Source organism: Saimiri boliviensis, chromosome 3 (genome assembly GCF_048565385.1).
Source record: "Saimiri boliviensis isolate mSaiBol1 chromosome 3, mSaiBol1.pri, whole genome shotgun sequence".
In the NCBI taxonomy this organism is placed as follows: domain Eukaryota; kingdom Metazoa; phylum Chordata; class Mammalia; order Primates; family Cebidae; genus Saimiri; species Saimiri boliviensis.
In genome coordinates, this window is record NC_133451.1 from 52,242,672 (window position 1) to 52,256,477 (window position 13,806).

A 13,806-nucleotide genomic window follows, 5' to 3' on the forward strand; every position below is an offset into this window, starting at 1 on the left:
CCAGTTTAAAAAAGAAGCACATGAGTTTAATTTACGGTACGTGGACTTCCAGGAGTCCAGAAAGTGAGAGTCAAGGTGTGGGTTAGGTGTGGGTTAGGTGTGGGTGGGGTGGAGGGAAAGGTTCAGGATGCAGGGAATGAATACCTGGGAAAGGCCCTCGGGTTTCACCAGATTCTTGACCCAAAGGGATAGACTATGGAATTAATGCCCTGCTCTGTTCCTTATAATTTCCTATCTGCTTTTTATGACTCTGCTGTCTAATTATTAATCCATTACTATCTGCTCCTCCCTTCCCTCCTCTCCAGCACCTTTGTTTTGTTCTCTGCCTGCCCTGGTTCTACTTAACCCTACTTAACTAAACACGCTACCGGGCCCTGTCCCATGGCAGTGCCACTGCATGGAAACTGTTTGCATTCCTCTTCTCTTTAAGAATTTCTCCTCTATGCAATAGATTATACCTTTTTATTCAATGACTCTTATTCCACTTAACAGTTTACCCTGAATATTTAGATGCCACTCGGATATCGCAAACCTGTATTTCCTCTAAACTCTAGAGCCTGGGATCTCTTTTCATCTTAAAAACAAAAAACAAAAAACAATGGTTTTGTTGTTATAAATAAGTATTATGAATACCAGAAGTAACAATAAACAGCACTGCAAATTCAGAATCAAGCCACTTCTCCATCCAGAGACACCTCCCTCACTTCCCTACGTCAAACACAAAACATATTTTAAAATGATATTAAGCCTGGTTTTGGATAAAAGCCTGGGATGTAGAAAAACAATAATCTGCTTCTAAACGAGAAAATCATAGGCATCTGACACAGTCACACAAGTGCTGGTTTCAAAGTTGTCTTTCCGAAATAGGAGAGAGAAAGAAAAACATCTCACCTGCTGGCCAAAAGACCAGCACGGACTCCCCTTCCTCTAAATTCCCCTCGATCCCATGCAGATTTGTCTGTAAGAGGCTGATGTCTTACACCCAGCAGCATTTTCTGGCTTGTGCTTGGGGATAAGCTTTTCATTCTTATTCTCCCTTTTACCTCTACCGTTTCCAACAGAAGAGCAAATACGGTTAATGAGAATATTTTGGTCTAGCTCCTACACAAACTCATTCTTCTGCATAAAAGGCAGACCTTTGAAAGGTACTTACGTGGAAGAGGCAAAGACAAGTGCTGGGTTTGGAAGCTGTGCTTGCTGATGCCAGCCTGCTTAAATAGCTGGGGCTGGCTGACGCAGGCTGCGATAGCACGTTTGTTTACGCCTGTGAATGCACGCTCGAGCAAGGACCTGAAAAACCTGCAGCATGGGCAGGAGGAAAACGACTCAAAGTATGCCAAGGTTACGTCTCTCCTGGTTATTCAGGTTTGATGTTCAGGTCGGGACCTCTGAGAGTTTCATGGAACTTTCTCGTCACAGCCTTCTCATCCTCGACCTCTCTCCTAGCCAAGCAAGCTTCTTCACCAAGATCGGATGAGAGAGATGTGGCTGAGAGAAGACAGGGAAGAGAAAAGGGACCCTGAGTCTTTACACCCACCTCCTTACTTTGAACTGGTTTCCAGTTAGATGTTGCATTTCAAAGCGTAGATCTGGTGCGGTTGATTTCACAGCTCTGTGGGCTGGATGCCAAGTTAAGAGCTTGGACAATTGCCCAATTAATGAAAAGTTGTTTTCTTTTAGGCACAGAATGTACAAATAAAGAACAGTTAAAAGGGAGAGATTTGGGCTCGGATGATACAATTTTAGATCTCCTTCAAAAATGATTCTCATTTCTTTCCCGGAATCTATGCTTTTCTCTTGCCATCCCTTCCCCTTCGTGAATGAAATTCCTGTCTGAGAGGTGAAAGATTCCCCATGGGCTTGCAAATAAAAAGCCAGTGTGTGAGCAAGTCTATGGGAAGATGCGTGCAGAGTGTGACGGAGAGTTCAGGGGCTCGGGTGACAGTCCGTGGAAAAGTTTCTAAAGGCGAGGGTATGTGTGTGGGTGTGAGGACCCAGCTGTTTGATGTTTATCTATTTTATTAGCTAGATACGGGAGTTAATACTCAATTGCAGTGCACTAAACACATTATTAGGTGGGTATGATTTTGAGGGAATGAGGGAAGGGAGACAAGGTGTAGTGAGATCATCTCTGGGAGTATCTGTGTGCATTTGCTGGTTCGTAGCACAACCCAGTAAGTGGCATCCCGATAACCACACCCTATGTTTTACACTTCACCGGAGAAAGAAAAAGCCCACTTAAATCTCTTGGGAACAGTAGCCATATATGAAAGAAGAGCAGCGCTCATTTAGAATATCTCTTTTCCTCTTAGAAAAGGGGCGATGGTTATAAAACATGTGTGGGAAAGAGTAGAGACAGGGACCCAGGTTAACCCAGCCTTGGTTACCAGAGGAATTCTTTTGTTTCCTGCCTAATTCATTGCTTAACTTCTGACTGTTTTATGGCCAGCTCTGGATTCTTGCCGCCATGATTTCTTGAATGCAGGGTCTATGACTTGCTTATCATTTGATATCCACTGTATTATTATTATTATTGTACAAATTATTATTATGACAGCACAAATTATTATAACGATGACAATGGTGATGACCCATAATCTAGTTAGACTGACTGTGTGTCAGGCTCCATGTAAGGCACTTTAAAGAATTTGTTTATTTAACATGCAATCCTCACAATAACCCTAGGAGATTTTTTGTTTGTTTGTTTTTTGTCTTTCACCCAGGCTGGAGTGCGTGACACCATCTTGACTCACTGCAGCCTTGACCTCCCAGCTACTCCCACATCAGTCTCCTGAGTACCTGGGACCACAGGCACACACCACCAAACGTGGCTAATTTTGGTATTTTTTTTTTTGTAAAGACAGTGTTTCACCATGTTGCCCAGGCTGGTCTCAAACTACTGGGCTCAAGAGATCCTCCTGCCTCGACTTCCCAAAGTGCTGGAATTACAGCTGTGAGCCACCATGCCCGGCTGAGTTAGTTTTTTATTACTGTCATTTAACAGATGAGGAAACTGATACTCAGAAAGACTAAATAACTTTCCCAAGGACACAGTGAATAGTGGGGGCGGAATTTGAATCCAGTTCTGTCTGATTCCAGAGTCAGGGTTTCACTCAGGACTGACTTGAATCAATACTTAGAAAGTAGCCCAGGAGTGTTTTCATCTGTCTTTCCATGTGATTTCCATGACGACAATTTCCTTTCTGCATTGTCTACTGTGCACAGTGACTGGCACTTGGTAGGTGCTCAATACATATGTGCCATTTGCTCAGTTTCTAAATTCCTTCAGAGGCAGTACAGCCCAACAGATAGAGGTCCTGGCATCAACAGAGTCTCATCCTGGTTCAGATGAGACATTTCTTTTTCTCTTCCATAATGTGTCAGCTTCAGGTTATTTCTCTTTATCCAGTGTATCATAGAGATGAAACTAAAAGTGGTTGAAACCATGAAGCAGTTTTTACCGCACTTAACTCTGCAGGTATGTGGTGCAAGTGGCTCAGGGGTGCAATGATGAAACCAAGACTCCTAGCTTTTTCTGTCTTTCATTTTGTAGCTCTCAGGGTGATAGCATTGTCCTTCTTCATGGTGGTAAGGTGGCTGCAGTAGCTCCGTTCATCATATCTTTAAACAAAATATCCAAAGACAGGTGAAAAGTGGGACAGGCTTTCTCCTATCTTTGTTAGAGAGGAAAGTCTTTTCAGAAGTCACTAGGAATCTTTCACTTATGTCTCCTTGCTGAGCACGGGGTTACGGTACCCAACACATTAGCGAAATCCATCATTTGCAGAGAGAAAAGGGATCAGGCTGATCATGGTTCCTCTCCTGGGCCTAAGGGAAGAATCCACTTTCTCCAGAAAAATTACTCTGATATCTGAACAAAATCAGGATTCATTTATCAGTGAAGAAGCAGAAAAGTGCTACCCATGGCTTTGCCAATCTAAGACAGCCTTCGAAATACAATAGTCTAAACTGCGTTCACGTTTGGCACCAGTCCAGCCGTGGCAATTGGGTTTTACTATGTCAGTTCTCTCTTTTTGTACTCCCCCCCGCCCCCCGCAATGAGATAAAGTTGCTTTGGCTCTCAGGAAAATTAAGACTATTTCAACAGTCTGCAAATAAGGGAAGTAACTGACCACTGATTTTCTTCCTGCAGGTTTAGATCCTAGGTCTTTACATCACCACTGTCTCCAGGAACTCGCACACAATCTGTCAGCCTCTCGTCTTCTCCTGTACCAGATGGGATTGGATGATGCTGCTGATTTCTTAGAGAAGTTGGGTCCAATACCACAACTAATTATAAAAACATGGCAAAAGACGTAAGGAGGAAGTAATTCATTCCCTTTTCAAGATGTAAATTTATGTTTTTGACAAATTTATACATGAAACACTTTAAAATATTTAATCAAAGATGTTATTTACTGAAGATCAGAATTATATAAGTTGTTGGGGGAACAGGATATTTACATAGTACAAAAGGACTAGTGGGCAGAATACTTGCCCATTGTAAATAGAAAACACAACTTTATATTGGAGAGGACTGATGGTCACATTAACCAAGGGATCAAATTGGGATTCACTACTTTTGAGACAGATGGACACAATGTGTATCTCCTGTTGGAATACATGGCATCACCTGTGAAAGATTCTTGCCAGAGGTGTTTAACTTGAAGGTAATGAAGTGTTTATACCAAATTTCACTTTACCAAAAATATTGAAGACTGAGAAAAAGTTAAATGACAATAAGATATCACAGAAAAAATTATTTGGTATGTTAAGCAAAACAACTGGCACCATTTTTTAAAAATGTCAGTGTTGTAGATCATAGAGTTATATTTCTGAGTATAATCTTTTAGACCAATGCTCCCACATCAACAACTTTAAAAATTCAAAAATTATGTTTTTGAAGAAAAACAATTTATAGGGGTTTAAGACTCATTTTCCTGCTCCTCCTGTTGTCTAGTCTATTTCAGTGGAATTCCAGAATCCCACATGTTTGCCTCTGCCTGAGAGCTCCAGCTGCCACCTGGGTTATGTAAACTAGAGACATATGGCCGAGACGGTAATTCTCACACAGTTCTTTCCCTCCTGGTGATTCACGAACTTCAAATTACCACCCACACTAAGTGTTATTTTCCTTCCATTTGCTGTTCTAAACCTTTTCCTTGCCATGGGTTTTGAGAACTCTTTTCTCTGTTGCCTCAAATCAAGAGAATTAGGAGGAAGAATAGGGTAGTGAGATGTTCCTCCACGAGAGGGGAACAATGCCTGGGAGGAGAAAGGTGCTCAGCAAGTGTTTACTGTGACTGGATGAATGGTGGAAAGGAAAGACTGTGGGCTTCTTCATCCTGCAGACTTGCATGAAGTCCCACCACTTCTGCTTACCACCAATTTGAGCAAGGGTAACTTATATAACTTCTGTTTCCTCCTCTGTAATATGGGACCAATAAGAATTATCTCACAGGGTTGTTGTAAGTACTAGAGGTAAGATATGTAAAGCACTTAGAATAATACCCAGAACATAGTAGTGGCTCAGTAAATGAATAAATGGTAGCTACTGATAAAAGTTACAAGAAGAAGCTGGATTTTCCTACCCTTGGTCATCTGGGTGGAACCTAGGCAAAATAGTTAAACCCAAAACCTCCAGGTGCCACAGCGAACAGGACATTGGTAGAGCCACATATAACGCAGGGATGTCTGGATAGTGAGGACAGCTATTCTCTTCCTACCAAAGGCTAGAGATTATTGAAGTGCAGGAATTTGATTTATGAATAGGGAGCACTGGACCTGAGAAATGATGCAAAGAGAGAGAAGCCATTCCTTGGGGAACGCAAAACTACCAAAGACGTGTCAGGAAATTCACAATGAAGATTCTAAGCCTTCCAAGGGCCCGAATCTGACCTGTACAGAAACAAATGAGGAAGTGGGTACGAAGAGGACAGAGGCGAGCTTGCTGAAAGCTCCACCCCCAGGGTGTGAACGCGCGAGGACAGAGGCCAGCTTGCTGAGAGCTCCGCCCCCAGGGTGTGAAAGCGCGAGGACAGAGGCCAGCTTGCTGAGAGCTCCGCCCCCAGGGTGTGAACGCGCGAGGACAGAGGCGAGCTTGCTGAGAGCTCCGCCCCCAGGGTGTGAACGCGCAAGCAGAGAGGCTGAGAGTTCTGCAGATGCTGTGGCAGTCTGAACTCCCTGAGAGCCCTTCCTGGCCCAACCTGGCTGGAACATAGAATGACGGGGGAAGCAGAAGAGGATCCGCCAAGGGGATCACAGAGAACTTAGACAAAGAAGAGGATGCCAACCCACTGAGGCTAGAGATGTTTCCCTTAGTTCCTCCTGGCAGAGGATTTCTCAAGCGCCCTGGTGAGGAGGGAGTGGAAGCTATGACATAGTCACATTCTGTACTCTTTGTGGTTTGTTGTAGGCATGGTAATGATTAAGTCATCCTTTCGGTGAACTGTATATACCAGATCCTTTTTTTTTTTTTTTTTTTTTGAGATGGAGTCTCGCACTGTCACCCGGGCTGGAGTGCAGTGGGGTGATCGGGGCTCACTGCAACCTCCACCACCACACCCAGCTAAAGTGTATATATATATATATATATATATATATATATATATATATACACATACATATATATATACATATATATACACATACATATATATATATATACACATATATATACACACACATACATATATATATATATACATATATATGTATATATATCATGATATTTTTAGTAGGGATGAGGTTTCGCTATGTTGGTCATGCTGGTCTTGAACCCCTGGCCTCAAGTGATCCGCCCACCTTGGCCTCCCAAAGTGCTGGGATTACAAGCATGAGCCACGGCACCTGGCCTCCTGTATATATTAGATTCTAATTGTGGATTCTAATTCATCTGTGGTCCTATGGAGTGTTAGGTGAGTTGATGACCGGGAGTTATACGTTCTATCCCATCAACAGCACCTGTACCTGGGTAGGGTTGTCGCATCTGGTGTGGCCCATGTTGCGTTTGTTCTTCTGCTAAAGAAACACAGTTTCTCCTCATTCCATTTAGATTCATCCAGGGTTTAATGAATGAGGAGGTCACAAGTATTGTTTTCCTTCTTGATCCCCTTCCTGTGATTGGCTGGAGAAGGGGATGGCCCTTGGCAATGGTTGGGGTGGGGGGCATCACTCATCTGTGAAAGGAGTTGGGGAGGAGGCCTCTTTCTTTGCTTATGAATGAATGTTTCACTTCCCGGCTGGCTGTCAGCCGGGCTGCCTGACAAGCAGTGTGGCGACATTCTCAGGAGGGGTGGGGGTGGTGTCTCACCTAAGAGGTGGCCTCTTCCATGACTGATGGAAAGATGTTGCAGATTGAGGCCGCCTGGCCTGATGGTAATTCCCTAATGCCCAGGGTGAGGACAGCATCCCCACGCCCACCACTGAAATTTCAGGGAGAGGCCCTGTGCTTGTAGAAACTAGGGGGTGGGGAGCTGGGGACGAGAAAAACAAAACCACTTGGTTCAAAAGCTTGCTTGACTGGGCACTAAACCCAGGCACTCTGGTTCCACAGCCCGTGGTCTAACCACTGCACGGCATGGCCTTTGCAGCCACTCCTAACAGTGTCACGGGAGCCCCAGGGAGGAGGGAAGAGCAGGTACCACCTCCTCTGCACAAGGTGCCCCCAGCCCCAAGTTCTGATCTGTCGAAGACACTGACTTCTGTGAATGATTTTACTTGGATACGGAGAGGAGACGGAAAGGAGGACTGAGCTAGCGAAAATATAATTTGAAGACAAAACAAAAAATTGCCTGCCTGACATGACACGGTGGAGAAAGAGAGGGCTGAAAATTATTTGGGCTAACATCGTGGAGCAGCTGAAGGAACAGAAAGAGTTTTGATTTGAATCTACAGACTCTTTTCTTCCTCTTTCCTCTACCCCAGAGCATCAAGGCGGACTCACGAGGACTCATGGGTGACCTGGAAAATCTTACTTCTCCTCTCCATGCCTCAGTCCCTCACCTCTATAAGGAAAAAGTCAAGCCCGGTGATGAACCAGAGGTGATGTCTCTGAGATTCATTTAGTCTCAATCTCTTGCCCTCCCAGGGGAGAGGGTCAGGGGCAGGTGAATGGGGAGGAGGGCCGCAGAGCACCACGTAAGTAGGACAGCTGTTCCCATTTAGGGCTGGGGAACTGGAGGACAACACCTGGCACGGTGCATGTGCAGGGAAGAGGGCAACCAGGACTCTGCTCCAGCCATCACCCTCTCAACAGTGCATTTGCTCAGTGCCTGCTTCTCCACCGCAGACCAGGGAGACAATCTGAAAGAGGAAACTGGGGTGGGCTAGGAAGCAAGGGAGGGAGGGAGGGAAAGAGGGAGGAAGGGAGAAAGGAAGGGAGGGGGGAGGGAGAATAGAAGGGAGGGAGGAAGAGAGAAAGGAAAGGAAGGAGGGAGGGAGGAAAGAAGGAAGGAAGGAAGGAAGGAAGGGAGGGAGGAAGGGAGGGAGGGAGGGAGGGAGAAAGGAAAGGAAGGAGGGAGGGAGGAAAGAAAGAAGGAAGGAAGGAAGGGAGGGAGGGAGGGAGGGAGGAAGGGAGGGAGGGAGGGAGGGAGAAAGGAAGGAAGGAGAGAGGGAGGGAAGGAACTATAGATTATCACTGAAAAATGTCTAAAGGTTTTGATTTCTGCTTTTAGCAAAAATATGCTGTGGTTTTGTTAACTAATTCAGTGAAATTCTTCTCTGTGTATTTCAGGAAAATCCTGCCTCCTTCGTGGCCATCTCTGAGGTTTCTGCAACCAGGCAGGCCTGCCAGTGCTGCGGGTGATAATTTAGGGTCCCTTATAGAATGTCTTCTGATGCGGCACATTATGTAATGGTGGCGCACACTTTTGCACCTGGCTTTCACCTCTCTGGAGAGTCAGCTCCCAAACTAGTCTTTCTAGTGGGCTCTGAATAACCTGCAAGAGGGGCTGGTGTCCTGGGTTGATCCTGTGAGGCTGACACCCCTGACTTTGTTCTCTCACAGGGGAAAATGGACTCTTCATGGTCCAGCCATTCAATGCCCCCTATGTGCCAGACCCAAATCTCAGCCTGAAGAGAACTTAGGGTGGTGCCTGAGTTCAGAGAAAAGGGCTTTGAGGACAAGCTGGACCAGGTTCAAACCTAGGTTGATCAACTTTTCTTAGTTTGCCCATAACTGTCCTGACTGTAGCACTGCAAGTCCTAAATCCGAGAAAGCCCCTAAGTCCTGGGCAAACCCAGATGCTTGGTCACCCTGTTCCAGCTCTTGCAGGCCTTAGCCAGGACTTTCCCCGCTTCAAGCCTTAGTTTCCTCGTATGTGAAATGAGGGGAATGATAACATCATATGGTATTGGAGAACTAGGGTCAATGTGCATTCAAAGATGGTTCGCCAAGAAAATTCAAAGTTTAGGTGACAAAATCGTCATTCTGTTTCTGTCCTGACAAGGAGTAGATGTCTCCTCCCCAGTGTGCTTTGATTGTAGGTGTGAGGACAGCACTTGAGGATTCTGGAACGCTTTTCAGACAGTCTTGCAGGCCCTGGTAAATGCAGAGGATGAATTCAGGGCTCTCTCAGCTCTGTGATTATGTGGTTAAGTGTAAATGGCAGAAGCAGCTGCCTGCTCGCAGAAGTCACTTTTAGCAGCTACCACTTGCAAATCACAAATAAGAGACTATGAAATCTTTTCTTTTCATTTTCTTTATTGCCTCTTGGCTATTGTCCGCAGAGATTCTTAACTAATAGCCATGTTGCCAATGACTGTTTTCCAGAAACCACTGTTTCGTGGCTGAAAAAGGAAAAGAAGTCAGTGTTTTCTAAGGACTCCATGGCAAGGCAGTTGAAGGGTGAGAGTGGATTTCACAGGCATCTTAATTCCTGGCAGGAAAGGCTGAGGGCTGTCTTGGTGACCAGAAGTGGCAGGCAAGAACTCCCTTAACAAAAGAGAGGCAGGGGGATTATTTATTCAAATGCCCCGATAGAAGAAGGCCTAATCAAAGACACCATAGAAAACAAGCCGCCGGCAGATACGGAATATTTGGAACATGAGAGTGTCAAAAGGATCCGGGCTTGTTCTGAAGGGAAGGAAATGACTGGGGGAAATGGCCTTTCATAATTGAGAGGAGTTATGTCAGCGCTATGCGCCAAGGGTTGGGGATTATTCAAAGTGCAAACACCTTTATTATCCTGGCCCTCCCACCCCCATCACCAATGAAGTAGGAATCATTAGAATCGGTGCCAGGTTCTGATTGAAAATAGAGGTCTTCAGAAGTTGGCAAATTCAACATGCAAGGCTGGCACACGTGATAATGATCTTGTTCTTGGCAAAGACAGCTGATGACACAATTTTGCATAAGAACACCTTTGACAATAGGGAGTAAAAAAGGACCCTCCAATCTGGAATTGACTGATTTACATAAACATTAGTGTGATTAGTGGTTTCAACTCTTAAGGTACTTCCTTGTCATTCACATTCTGATTAATGACAGGGCGGAATGCCAAGCGGAACAACACTGACAGTGTTTAGTGCCATGCAAAATTGCTCAAGAAGCTGTGGGGATGTCTGCAAAGCAGTTGTTTTTAGGTTACCAAAGTCATCTTTTTTTCCTGGGCTTTTCACCCTTTCCTAGAGAAAATTAAATTCTAGAACAGTTAATTTAAAAGTCAAGAAATTTGATTATCAGAATAATGCATTAAGGTGTGTCCATTATCTATTGCTGCCTAATAAATCATCCAAAACATAGTGACTTAACAACAGTCCTTTTTAACCTCTCCCAGTTTCTGTAGGTCAGGCATTCAGAGAGGGCTCAGTGGGGAGATTCTGATTTGGAGTCCCTCAGGTGGTTGTCAGAAGAGAGGCTGGAGCCAGGACAGCAGGGGGGATGAAGAAGGTGCAGTCTTGCTAGGCATCTCTCTCTTCACAGATGCTCTCTCCATAAGAGCTAGGCGAGCCTCTTCACAATATGGCAGCCTCGGAGTAGTGAAATGCTCCAGTGCAAGTATTTCAGCTCCCAATGCAGCAGTTGTATCCACTTTTGTGACCTAGCCTCAGAAGATGCTGGTTACCAGTGAATTACAAGCCCACTTAGATTCAAGAGAAGGGAATTTGAAGTTACTTCTTAATAGAGAATGATGATGTTCTAGCTGGGCAATGTGGGGTAAGAGCTGTCACTGTGGCCATCTCTTGAAAATACAATATGCCATCAAGTGTAAATAACTGATGATCATAACTTTTTAAGGAAATACATATATTTTAAGAAAATGATATATTAACCCAAGCAAATCTTTAAACTAGTAGAATAGGTATTGAAGAACCTGTGTCAACTGCCTTTAGTCCTTTCTTCTTGTTACCGCTGATTCTTTAGACTAGAAGAATGGGATATAATGTAAGTCACCTAGGGCTGCCATAACAGAGTGCCACAGACGGAGTGACTTAGGCAACAGAAATGCATTGTCTCACAGCTCTGGAGGCTTGTAGCCTGAGATCAAGGTGTTTTCAGGACTGATTCTTCCGGAGGGCTCTGAGAGAAGCCGTGTCTCTCCTGTATCTTCTATGGTTTACTTGTAATCTTTGGCATTCCTTGTTCCGTAAAATCATCTCCCTGATCTCTGCCTTCATCTCCACAGGGTGTACTCCCTGAATGTGTACATCTGTGTCCAAATTTCTCCTTTTTCTAAAGATACCAGTCATACCCGATTAGGTGCCCAGCCTAGTTCAGTGTAATCTCATCTCAACTAATTACATCTGCAATGGCCCTATTTATAAATAAGGTCACATTCTAAGGTGTGAGCATTTTAAGACTTCAATATAATGATTTTTAAGGTGACCCACAACATGCCTCTTATTTTCTGAAGGAAGAAACTTCTTTTGATAATGGTTTCTGGAAGCATGAATTCGAATAGGTAAAATTTTCCAATGTTATATCTGTCTTTTCCTTTTCATGACATTTATCATTCTCTTCAACCTCCTAAATACCTTCTGTACATTTTAAGTAACAGTTTTCATTAAGGCGATCAGTGTCATTAGAGAAGTTTAGGATGAAATGTTCCTTTAATTCAAATGTAATTATCAAATGCTGGTATGGAGCCTCACCCCTTCCCAAACTTTCCACAGTCCTAGTGCCCCTGGTTATAGAACTTCAGGTTGCTTAGGAGTTTTTGTTTTTGTTTTTGTTTTATGACTATCCCCTCGTAACCTGGGATTCACCTGTACTGCAACCTAGTTTAGTAAAGAGGCTTAAAGAGCAATGTATTGACTTTGGGGATTTGAGATTGTTCTCTCTCAATTTATTTCCTGTGATTGTTTATAGAAAAAAAAAAAAAAAAGGTACAACCAGCTGCTCCCAGGGGAAGCCACAAATACGTGGCTTTCCTACCCTGGCACTTATCTTGAACTTGTTTTCAAAATACCAACCAATCATTAAATAGCCGGTTCCCACTACATCTTTGTGAGATGTGAGAATCCTTGCCATTTTCAGTAAAGAAAATTGAAGTAGAAAGCACCAAGGTGACCTACGCAAGAACAAATCAGAAGCAGATCCAGGCGGCTGCCATTTTATGAAGTAAGAGTTTGTCCTGTGTAAACCCAGGAACAGGCTGTCACGGCCTTATCCCTTTCTCCTCTTCCAGAAAGCCAAAAGCCCACTTTTCCCCTTTCTCTGCGGCCTTTGGAGGCGCAGCACACAGGCAGGGATTAGCAGACGCCAAGCTGGGAGCAGGCATGTTATTAGTGCTTACAAAGCTCCCTGCAGATCTCAGAAATCTTAAGGCGGACTTTTGGGACATGAAACACTGAGTCAGCAGGTGGGACTCCAGGGCACTCTCTTTTGTACTACAGGGTGGTGAGATCTGGGAAATTTGGGTCACATGAACAATAATGAAAAAGATGTAGAAGGTATTCCTTTTGGTCCTAAACTGTGATCCTCTCCATCATAGGATCTATTAGAAACAAGCTCCCTGAGATCCTCTGCTCTAGTCTTAAGCCAGTAGGCATTCATAGCAAACTTTAAGGACTTCCCTTAACTCTAGGAAGACACTACAAGAAAGAATCGTAGGCATGAATGTGGCTGCCTCCCCAGATATGCTGGGAGGCACCAGATCACCTTTCGGTGTTTGCAAAGTTCTCATTTTTTTTTTTACTCTGGTGAAATAAGACTGCATATAATTGGCTGGTCCTATACTTGAGTGAGGGGATTTCAATGGGATGGAAGTTGTCTTATTTAAGGCGCCCATCCAGACTAGCATTTTACACTTAGGCAGGTCACTGAAGCAAAATTTCTCCTCAAAATCACATTCTCCTCTCCTGACACCAAGCTTCTCTTTCCCTAATTTTTCCTTTACTCATTTACTTTTTTTAAAAAAAAATTATTTTTTATTTTTATTTGTTTGAGATGGAGTCTTACTCTGTCACCCAGGCTGGAGTGCAGTGGTGCAGTCTCAGCTCACTGCAACATCCGCCTCCCGAATTCAAGCAATTCTCCTGCCTCAGCCTCCCAAGTAGCTGGAATTTCAGGCACTCGTCACCACACCTGGTTAATTTTTATATTTTCAGTAGAGACGCAGTTTTACCATGTTGGCCAGGCTGGTCTCAAACTCCTGACCTCAAGTGATCCGCCCACTTTGGCCTCTCAAAGTGCTAGGATTACAGGCATGAGCCACTGTGCCCAGCCTACTCATTTGCTTTAAAGCTGGAATTGGCCTTCAGCTCAGCAGAGGCATAGCTGGTGAGGTGTGTTTTGCTTTGGTGATAGGATTCTCATGTGGAATAGGAGACAAAGTGGATCTGCTTTTGAGAAAGAATGTAATA

At 44.2% G+C, this 13,806-nt stretch overlaps 1 protein-coding gene across 2 annotated transcripts in view; it reads right to left on the minus strand.

Moving 5' to 3' along the window:
- The window catches only part of HOPX (HOP homeobox), a 33,065-nt gene extending 31,571 nt beyond the window's left edge, over positions 1-1,494 (minus strand). The window contains exon 1 of one of the 2 annotated variants that reach the window (XM_010344126.2): positions 1,154-1,494. The gene's annotated coding sequence lies outside the window, so the exon portion shown is untranslated. Of the gene's footprint in view, positions 1-891; positions 1,095-1,153 lie in introns of those variants that run through there. The other variant, XM_010344127.3, reaches the window with a different exon arrangement.
- Between the last annotated feature and the right edge of the window lie 12,312 nt (positions 1,495-13,806).